This window comes from Protobothrops mucrosquamatus, unplaced genomic scaffold (assembly GCF_001527695.2).
Source record: "Protobothrops mucrosquamatus isolate PMUCROS unplaced genomic scaffold, P.Mucros_1.0 scaffold559, whole genome shotgun sequence".
NCBI lineage: Eukaryota > Metazoa > Chordata > Lepidosauria > Squamata > Viperidae > Protobothrops > Protobothrops mucrosquamatus.
This window is the reverse complement of record NW_015386862.1, coordinates 14,737-25,754: the sequence shown is the minus strand read 5'-3', so window position 1 is coordinate 25,754 and position 11,018 is coordinate 14,737.

Sequence of the window (11,018 nt, the reverse complement as noted above, 5' to 3'; positions counted from 1 at the left end):
CTCTGGAACGAACTACCCCCCGAGATCCGGACGATTCCGGATCTCTTAACCTTCCGCCGCGCCCTCAAGACATGGCTTTTTCAACAAGCGGGCCTGACCTAAGGTGAGTTTTAAATAGGGACAATTTTTAACGATTTTAAAGAGCCACAGCTACCAATATTTGGGTTTTAATTGGTTTTTAGTAGGGGAATTTTTTTTTCTTTTTTGTATGATGTTTTAATATGCTGTGAGCCGCCCTGAGTCCCATGGGGAGAAGGGCGGCATATAAATTTTGGTAAATAAATAAATAAATAAATTGCTTGGTATGTAATTGCAAATGCATCTAACTGAGATTTATTTAATAATAGGGTTTAAATAAACCATGATGTAGTGCAATATGTGAGTCAAGTTTCAAAAAGAGAGTATAGAGGTATATATAGATTGAACTGTCAATAACTAGATTCATACTAAATGGCCATATGATTAATTATAAGGTTTACATTGCAGAAAATAATACTTAACAATGGCAGCCTTTACTAACTAATGCCATCCACATATAGTTTCTATCAGCCCCAAGCAATATGGTTAATGGCATCTGGATAGGATAGCCAGTTTATGTTAATTGTATTTTTATTATTAAATATCCTACATTTAAGGGGACCCTAATAAATGGATGTTTCTTGGCTTTTTGTTCTAAACCACCTGCTTTCAATAAAGCATTTCAGGCTGGACAAATGTGCTTTTCAGACTTTGCAGCAATAATTTGTGGTCAGATGATAGTTAGATTACAATGCTGAAGCTTTAAAGTACAGCTGCAGAAGTGACAGAAATGGGATCTAAGGCAGCTCCAGTTTAAGCTGAGCTTTTATGTACTTCCCAAGTATAATGCAAACAGGCTTTGATTTGAGATCCAAGATGCAATTCTATACAGCCTTTCCTGAAGTAAATCCCAAGAAACTTAGTGGGTTTTCTTTTCTGGGTTGGATTTTATTGCTAGTCTCATAGATTTATTAAAGTAAGTGAGATACCAATAGTGTAAATTACATCTGAAAGACTAGAGTATTGTTAAAACAATTGAGGAAGTAGGCATTCAGTTTCCATTTGATGCTTTTAATATTCCACATGTTTAGTTTAGTAGGATTATTTTTTCTCAGTAAAAGCTAGCAGGATGGTTTTGCATCAACTTCAATTAGACACTCACATTGCTAATGTATACAATGTCACATTAGATTATATGTATAGCCTACATAATAGAAAAGCAGGGGTTTTATTTCCATCATTATTTAATCAATATAGGGGTGTTAAACTGGTGGCCCACAGGCCGGATATGTCACATGCAGCCACACCCACCCCGACTCCACAAAGGCAAAAAACGTTACCATACGTCACAATACATCGCATGACATGATCAAGTTTGACACCCATGCCTTAATACATTGAACCCAGAGATAAGATGGAACTTGATGAAGCTTTTAAAAATATAGAACTAAGTATTTACACCTACACATTCGCACATTTTATAAAAAGGATTTTCCAGGGATGTAGAGAAAGATTGTATGGGTATATAAGATGTGCAAGAGTAACTAAGGCTGTTATCAATTTATCGTAGTTGCAATTGTTACTGTATATGGCAACAGACAATATTGCTACAAAAAACTATAATCCATTGCATACAAGCTGTGACTAAACTCCAGGAACATACTGGGATTGAATTGTGGGTAAACCATGGGTGTCAAACTCACTGCGTCACGTGACGTGTCGTGATGTATCGTGACTTTTTTGCATTGCCGAAGCTGGGGTGGGCGCTGCCAATTTGACACTCCTCATGTAAACGTTCAGAAGATTGTGCTATCAACTGTATTTATGGTAGTACTCTTAAAGGAAGAGGGAGCAAAAAAGTGGGAAATAAATCAAATTTCATGAAGACGTTTAAGAGAAACAGCCAATTTCTTAGTTTGAAAAAACCTTTCACCTGTAAAGTATTATTATGTTAGTTTTCTTGTTTTCCTCTTTGCCACTGAGAAACTTTGGACCAGGAATATTTGAAGCAACATTTCTTTTTTCATGATTTGATCATCAGTTGTTTTCAGTTTTGGAATCCATACTCTACATCAGTGATGGCGAACCTTTTAGAGACCGAGTGCCCAAACTGCAACCCAAAACCCACTTATGCATCGTCAGGTGCCGGGTGGGTGTGGCCCATTGGGTGGCCGTGGCTGTGGTGGTAGCAGCAGACTGGGTGGGACTAAAAAGTTCAATCAATCAATTCCAACTTTGCAAGATCTTTTTTTCCCCGCGAGAAGTTGAAATTGACTGATTGATTGAACCTCTTTTTTTTGTGCACAGCGGCGGAGGCCTAAAGCAAAAAGGTTTTATAAAACCCAGCTGAAGGCCTAGGACTCAGGCGATGGTGTGCGTGCCCACAGAGAGGGCTCTGAGTGCCGCCTCTGGCACCCGTGCCATAGGTTCGCCACCACTGCTCTACATCCTGCTACCAGGAATGATAGTGTTGTCTGGACTGTATCAGGAGTTTTGATGGTGGCACTAGAAATGAAACTCTTTTTTTCAAATGAAATTACACTGGCTCTTATCTGTTGTTTTTTTTGTTTTGTTTTGTTTTGTTTTTTTCATTCAAGTCAGTGTGGACTCCTGGCCTGGACAAGTCCCTGCAGTTTTCTTGGCAAGATTTCAGAAATGATTTGCCATTGCCTGCTTCCTAAGTTTGAGAGAGAGGGTCTGGCCCAAGATGGGACTAGAATTCTTCTGATTTCTAGTCTGATGCCTTAACCACTACAACACCAAACTGGGGACCTGTCAGACTCACAGCTCCTATTGAAGAGCAGATGGCAGCCTTTGCTGGAAGGGCCTTTGGTCAACTTTGTATTTGCACCAGTTAGGCCCTTTCCTGTATAGGGAGCCTCTCCTCTTGCTCACTCATACCCTGCTCATCTCCTATTTGGATTATTACAATACCTCAACATGGGGCTACCTTAGAAAGTATTCAGAAGCTTCGACTGATACAGAATGTAGCCGTGCAGGCAATCTTAGGCATCCAAAGTATGGTGCATGTAACAGCTTAGTTGTGTGAGCTGCAATGGATGCCAGTTTGCTTCCGGTCCAATTCAAGATGTCAGTTATCATCTTTAAAATCCTACATGGTATGGAGCTAAGCTACCTACAAATGGGTCTTTGTCCCATTACATCTGCCCATCTCCCCATCCTACCCAGTCAGGCAGGGAAGGTATGTTGGGAACCCCATCAGTCAAAGAACTCTGACTGGTGGCCATCTTTTTCATAATGCTCTCTATTTATGGCAATATATTAGATAACAAACAGTATTTTTTTGATAGTATGTTCTCTAGCACTATCATTTTATCTTATGTGGTTTTAAAAGGAAAATATTGTAAAAGGTTCCTTCAAATAATAGAGTTCCATTTATGGAAAAGAGCCATATTTATACATACTGTTATAATTAGCTGAGTATATAACTACTGGTAGGAATTAAACTGCTGAACCCGTCACTGAATTGTCCTACAAAATCTGAAGAAATTACTTTGAATATTTAAAGGATTAGTCACATGAACTATGTTTATTTGTTTTGAAGTGAAGAAGGTCTGAGTAAAAAAAAATTGAACATACATGATAATCCCTCATAGAAGTCTGTTTGCAATTGTTCCGAATTTGTTCATTATCCACCTAGATTTAGATTACTGATTTCCAAAAATAAAGCACTTATTAGTCCCACTAGAAGACCTCTACTCTCTTAGCCTTCCAGAAAGCAATGAATACCTACCTTTCTCCCAGGCATCAGACAAGGATGGGCTCCTGGAATATGGATATGGTATGGGGATAATATGGTGCTGTGGGGAAAAAAATTGCTTTCTTTTCTGTGTTGCATGGGAATGTTATTTTATATTTATGTAGCCATACAAATCCTTTAATTTGTTTAAATAAATAAAAAATACTTAAATACTCCCCCTCCTTTGTTGAGAAGTTGTTGTGACCTATTACACAATTATTGGCAGGAGAACCAATCATTAATACAAAGGAACTGATCTGTAATTATGAATACAGCTGAATGCTCTACAACTGAAATTGCAATCCTAATATGTTTTTAATAAAGCAGAACTCTATAAGGTCATGACAACCACCATATCTTTCTTCATGTATACATTGCCCTATTTGCTCAGTTGAAAAAATCTGATCACTGGAAAAATAGCAAACTGATCGAATAAGCCCTATATCAATTATAAATATAAGAAAATATTGCAAATGAGAGCATGTAATACATACATTAAACTTTAGGTTTTCATGATGAATACAATATAACATGAATTCATGAATTAGGCTTGGTAGAATGGACCTAGCTTGTCCTGTGAATGTAAAAAAACAATCTTTCTTAACTTGGGAAAAGTCATACAGATGATATACGTGGAGATAAATATGCATTGTTTTCTGTACTTTATGCATCCCAGATGGCAGCAATTATAAATTCATTCATATGTCATGGATTACTAAATGGGCTTATAGGGAAAATGCTTATGTTACACAGTAAGGAGGAACTATAATGTAATGCATTAAGGGATTTTTTTATTGTCATTAAAACTTTGAAAGTATATTAAGTAAGCCAGTGTGAAGTATCTGATTTGTCATAAACATTTAGTGCTTGGAATTCTAAATAAGAGAAAAGGTAAAGGACCTTCCTTTAACTGTTCTGAATATTTACTGAACTGGGAAGAAATGCAGTGGAAATATTCTTACCTATCACATCAGTGTTATTCTGCTGCTGATTTTCATCATTAGTTGAATTCCAAATATGTTGGATTCCAAATAACAATCGCAAATATGCAGAATCAAGAATATCAGCATATAGATATTCATAAGCATGTAGTACTTTTCATATGAATATGGTTACTTGAGGGGCTGTCTCACCCCACTGGTTCTGGCCAGACCCACTCATGCCGGCAGAGGAGACATGCTGCAGGTCCCATCAGCTCGATTATTCTGGCTGGTGGGGTCCAGGAGGAAGGCCTTCTCTGCTGTTGCCTCCTGCCCTCTGGAACTTCTTGCCCCCTGATGTGAGGTTTGCCCCAACCCTCCTATTCTTTCGTAAGGGCACCAAGACCTGGCTCTCTCAGTTGGCCTGGGGACCCAATGGGGGAACAGTACAGTACAGTGGGGGTGCTTGATTGAGTTGATTGAGTAATAACATTCTGTCCCCATTCTCCCTGTTAGATCGCGCAGGCAGTAAGACACGAGTCGAGTGACAGTCAGCTCTCGGTTTATTGGCAAGGCATGAAGTAAATCCAGACTGGCATCTGGGCCAGGGGAGCCCTCTTTTATGGGATTCCCCTGGCTTGTAATCACACAATTCCATTGGCTGGTAAGACCCCGTTGCTAGTTAGCCAACCAGCAACGGGCATGAAACTGTATGCAGATGGAGAAGGGCAATCACCCTTAATGGGTGATCAGGATGCGCATAGGGGATTAAGGGGGGGAATACAAAAGAACACAACACTCCCTGTGTGTCCTTAGATTTTAATGTTTAGTTTTAATTTATGTTTTAATGTAGATATCTTTTTATGACTGTAAGCTGCCCAAATTACCTTATGGTAAGATGGGTGGCAATAAATTTTTATAAATAAATAAATATCAAACATAGAGACACTGGGTCTGGGGCACTAGATGTAATGGCATTTTCTTTTTGCACTTTCAGTGTAATCTCAGATTACCAGTTGTGGAAGTAATCTTGGTTTATTGGAGCACATAAAGTGGAAAGGGGGCCATATGAGGAGAAAGGATGTTTCTTCTTCCCAGTGCTACTTTTCTCTTTTTTTCCACTGCCACATTCTTTTCCTTAATAGCTGGAAAAAAATGTCTACAGAAATGGTGACCCAACTATGTTTCTTTTATCCAGTGATATAGACAACTGCAGTCATATTTACCATTAAAACAGCGTCAAGATGTACAGTGTGGTTCTTGTCTCTTTCTCTTTTGAGACAATATGTAAGTACATTTACTGAAGTCCATTTCATATGAACTTTGAGTAATATAGAAACCTGTTTGAAACTGAACTCAAGTACTTGGAAGGGGCTTTTTAGGCCAGCTGTGGAGGGCAGCCACATGATCCAGGAGACAAACACAGCTGCTTTCCAGAGTTGCAGATTGTGCTATGTTTGTATTTCCTTGTGATTCAAAGCACTTTTTTTGGAATCAAATTCAAAGCACTGAGTAGCACTAATGGTTAGTGCTATTAATAAGAAAAGTTCCTTAATGGGGACAATGTTTAAATGATAAATGCATACAATTTGTATTAGAAAGGGAGGGGCTGCAATTATATCCATTTTTTGGGTTTTGGTTTAATAGTAGGGGGGAGAGATTATTTTTGTGGTTTCCAGAACCTGAAGTAGCTTGAGTTGGGCAGCATTGGAGAGATTTTTTTTTGCATTCATCAGTGCGGTGAGGAAAAAAGTGCTAAGATAGGATGAGAATGGCACGCGAAGACTGTGCTATTGGTTGTATCAAAGGAGATTGGTTGTGGCACCAGGTTATTTATTTTTAATACTTTTTCTTTTTTATTGTTTTATTCAATTACATTTAGTTTTATTCAACTGTTGTGAGGTGCCCAGAATTGTGTCACAAGACAGATAGTTACACTAATCTTCTAAATAAATAAATAAAAATAAATGAAAACTCGGATTAGTTCCTGGTGTTCCTTGCTTTTCTCCGCATTTAGAGAGCTGCAGAAAAAAAAGTCTCTTCAGAGTGATTTGTAAGTAATTGAAGAGTGGAAATTCTGGGATGTCAAAGTCATAAATATTGTAAAGAAGGAGTGTGCAACTTTACTGTGGCCAACATTTCACTTGGCCTCTGATGTGTGGAGATAGGGAGCTTGAATGAATCCAAGGTGAAGTTTGAATATAACTTTGGTCATTACTGTTTCATTAGGGTAAAATACAATCATATCTAAAATATAGCATTTACTTTTCAGTCTTATAGTAATGATTATCTCTTTCTCTTACCTTGAAAAATCACAATTTGGTAGCAACTTTTGCAGATATGAGTCTCAAATTGTGTAGTTTTTCTGTAAAGGACTGTGAAATGGGGATGGAAATATTAATGCTATTAACAGTTTAATTCCATTGTTACATAAGAAAGACAACTGTGTTAACAGAGTTGGTAGCCTCAAAGCTCCAGTAGGTGTATGTAAAGCAAGCCAAGCTGAAACTGCTGCCTTGTTTCAACTGAGAACATAAGATGACTTGTCATTATCTTGAGAGATTTCATAATCCTGTATTGTTAAAGTGGGAAGGCATTACGATTAACATTAGTCCTTGACAAAGGAGCATTTTATAATTTAGGCTAAGCTTGTCTGTGAAATGAAAGTTTCTTTTTCTATATAGCAAAGCACATTTTTAAAAACAAAGATGTTAGCTTTGAATTTGCAAAATGATACACAAAAGGAAACAAGGGCAGAGGTTGCACATATATTAACTAGTAGAGGAATCAATAAAGTGGTAAAAATTAATACTTCTGTATTTCACACTTCTTTGCCTTTCTGTCTAAGACAAAAGTGGAAGTTCACTGCTACTTTCTTTGGTGGACTGCTGACTCAGAAGATAAACAGCTGACTCTTCCACTTTAAGGCAGAGGTTTTCNTCTTTGGCATGGGAGAAAAGAGCTAATGATGTTACTGGCCACAAAACTGCAGACTGCAGTTCTGCTGAAAGAATATCATGAAAATCAGAAATCCCTGGGTAACTTTTATAAGAATGCAGAAAGGAGGGTTGGGGTGGAGGCTAGGTCAGCTATTAGAAGTTTTCCTTCTATTTAAGAACATATTTAAGAGTTATATTGGATCAGACCACAGATCTGTCACTTTAGGATACTGTTTCTGCAATGGCTGCAAACCAGATGCTCCCGGGAGGTCCATAGGTATGACCACAACAATATTTCCTGCTGGTTTTTCCCCCAGAAAGAGATTTTTCGAGGATATGAAGGTAGCATAAGTATCATGATTAATTGTTTTTCCATTCAATTGCTTAATCCACTGAAAATTACCAAAATCAGTGGCTTTTACCACATTATAGAATGAATTTTGTTTAATTGCTCAATCAAATTTGACAATGTATATCACTTGCATGGGATTATTTAATAGTAAGGCTATTATTATTATTATTATTATTATTATTAAGTTTATTTAAGCTTTAATTTTATTACATTTAATGAATTTTAATTTTATTTTAAATTTATTAAGAAAATGTATTAAAACTACAGTGTTCAAATCTGAAACTCCCTTTTAGAACACTTTTATTTTAATCCATCAAGTTTGAATTATATTGATTTTTCTATTTGCATTTAGTGTTACTGTAAGGTTATGCAAACCTACTTACCATGTACCTCCACATCTATTTTATGCAAAGTACAACTATGCAATGTATAAAATCCTTTATAGATTAGATGAGAGGACTGAGTTTCTGCAAGCTATTTATGCTGGATTGCATAGTTAATTAGAATATTTTGCAATGAAAATAGAAGCATAAATGATGCACATGTGTGTGGGTGAGATCAGTCCTCTTGATTAGGAGAAAATTTTCCACAATATTTTAATCTATTCACATTTGTGGCAGTTTCTTTCATGTTCCTTTTTTCCCTTTTTTCTTCTGGATTATGGGGCAGTAAATGTATGCCTTTCTTGTTTATAAATATACAAATAAGCAGATAAATTTACAGAGTCAACAAAGGCAGAGCAAAGTTCAAGAAATTACCAGACTTAAATTATTTTTTTTGACTGACATTCTCCACAAATCAGATATTTCTAGAGTACCATCCCATAATATTGAGATGCCATTGGAAGGAAATGTTACTTCTCTCCCATACAGACACCACCATTGATATTAATTCCAAACTAGTTTTTATCGTTGTTCAGTTGCTAAGTCATGTCTAACTCTTCACAACCCCAATGGACTATAGCTGGCCAGGACCCCTGTCCTCCACTACGTCCAAATTCATGTTCATCACATCAATGACACTATTTAACTCTCTTATCTTCTGCTGTCCCTTCTCCTTTTGCTTTCAATCTTTTCCAACATCCGGATCTTTTCCAATGAGTCTTCTCTTCTCACTTGGTGACCAAAATAGTTTTGGATTAGAGTTTAATTATCCAAAGTACCAATAACCTACACCAAATTCTTTGTGATTCCCCAGTGAATAAAATAAGCTTCTGGCATCTGAAATGAAAAGAATATTAATCTGATGTCAATAATCCAAACCCAAAATGAAGAGTTATCTAGAGAACATAATGAACTTATTTAAGTGCATCTAATTCTTATGAATTATAGCTGGTGTAACCCATGTAATTTTCCTTTAAATTAAGAATGTTCCCTACCAAATATCTGGCTACATATAAAATCCCATTTTTTTCTACAACTATATGTAAACATCATTATACTTCCATGCAGAAATTTTTATTTAACAAATCAGGATGCTTTTTTTTGTTCATCCCAAACCAACCAACCACTGAAATAAATGACATGAAAGTGTTTTGAATTTTGTGCTTTTTTCTGTGCTATTTTCCTAGCTCTTACTAAGAACCTTTGATTTTCAAAGAAAACTGTGTACATCAAGAAATCATTACAAGTAAGTTTTATATTGCAGACAATAATTGTTTTGTTCCTTTGCATTATGCATAGAATGTCAATGTCCCTTGGTGATTTCCAGATATCAACTTGTTGTTTACTGACTGACTTGCTAGACTGAGAAAAGCAAAACACAGAGATGAAAACTGCTGATGCTGTAGTATAGTCTTTTTACAACTGTCTGAGTTTCTCTCAAAAGATAAAAGACATGGGACAAAAGATTAAAGATTCTTCTGTTTTCTGTAAATAAATACCGAATATAAATCTTTTATTCTCATCAGCCTACTCCAGACTAGTGCTTTTCAGGATGTGTTGTTGTATAGTTCCCATTATTATTAGTGAACATATCCACTGTCACATTCGGTGATTATTCATGAATTAAAGATAATCCATTTAAAATATTTCAACTATGCTATTCTGAATAAAACATTAACGTAAGAAATATTTTTGTAGTCATCAGTATCCTTTATCTTTTATTTCATGTATCCCGGACTACCTGCAAAGGGCAAACATTTTTATAAACTTGGAATTAAGAAGTGCAAAAAACTTATCAGAATTAAGGTGGGTCATAAAAACGTGACAGAATTTGATACCAGGTATGGCAAATTTGAATACTGTACACAGTGATGCCTTCTGATTGGTTAGCTGTTGGACAGTCTTCTATGGTTTCATGTACAAGATATTATATAACATTTTAAACAAATATGTAATGGTGTAGTTGGATGATATACTTCTTTTTCCTGAGGACCCTTCCTTATATGATACCCAGATGGTCAGAGCCAACCTGGAAGTCAGGACAGCCAGTAAAATTGGGAGCAGGAAGACTTAAAGCAAAACCACAAGATGTTAGGGCTTGGATAGATGATGTGCAGTGAGCCTTGCAAAATGAGCCATCACTTTTCATGTCTCAAGATGGGCAGCATTTAGTTCACAGTGGTCATTTATATGTTTGCTATCCTTTAAGGGAAGAAATGTTACAACTGTGCCCTGAGAACTGAAAGGCTTGGAATTAGAAAGTCTAGTGATAAAGCTTAAGGGAAGACTATGTTTTCTCTTATCATGTTTGCCACCAGACAAAATTTATTTCTGGAAAGCCAACTGGTTTGCTACAACCTCAGAGTTCCCATTATGACCTTAGGACACAACATCAATGGATTTTATTACTGGCCTTCTGTTTCTGTTTTTTTGCCAAGAAGCTGGACTCAAAGTTTACTGGCACCTTCCCTGTGGTTCAGCAAATAAAACCAGTACTATCTACACTTGCTTGCATTTTATATCTTTATTAGTCAAATGTACATATCCAATTCATAAGAAGTGACTCTGGCTGACATACAATAGAAAGATTCATACTGTGTTCAATTGATTGCTGCTTGCAGCTTATGGATTAATACAACTCTGCCT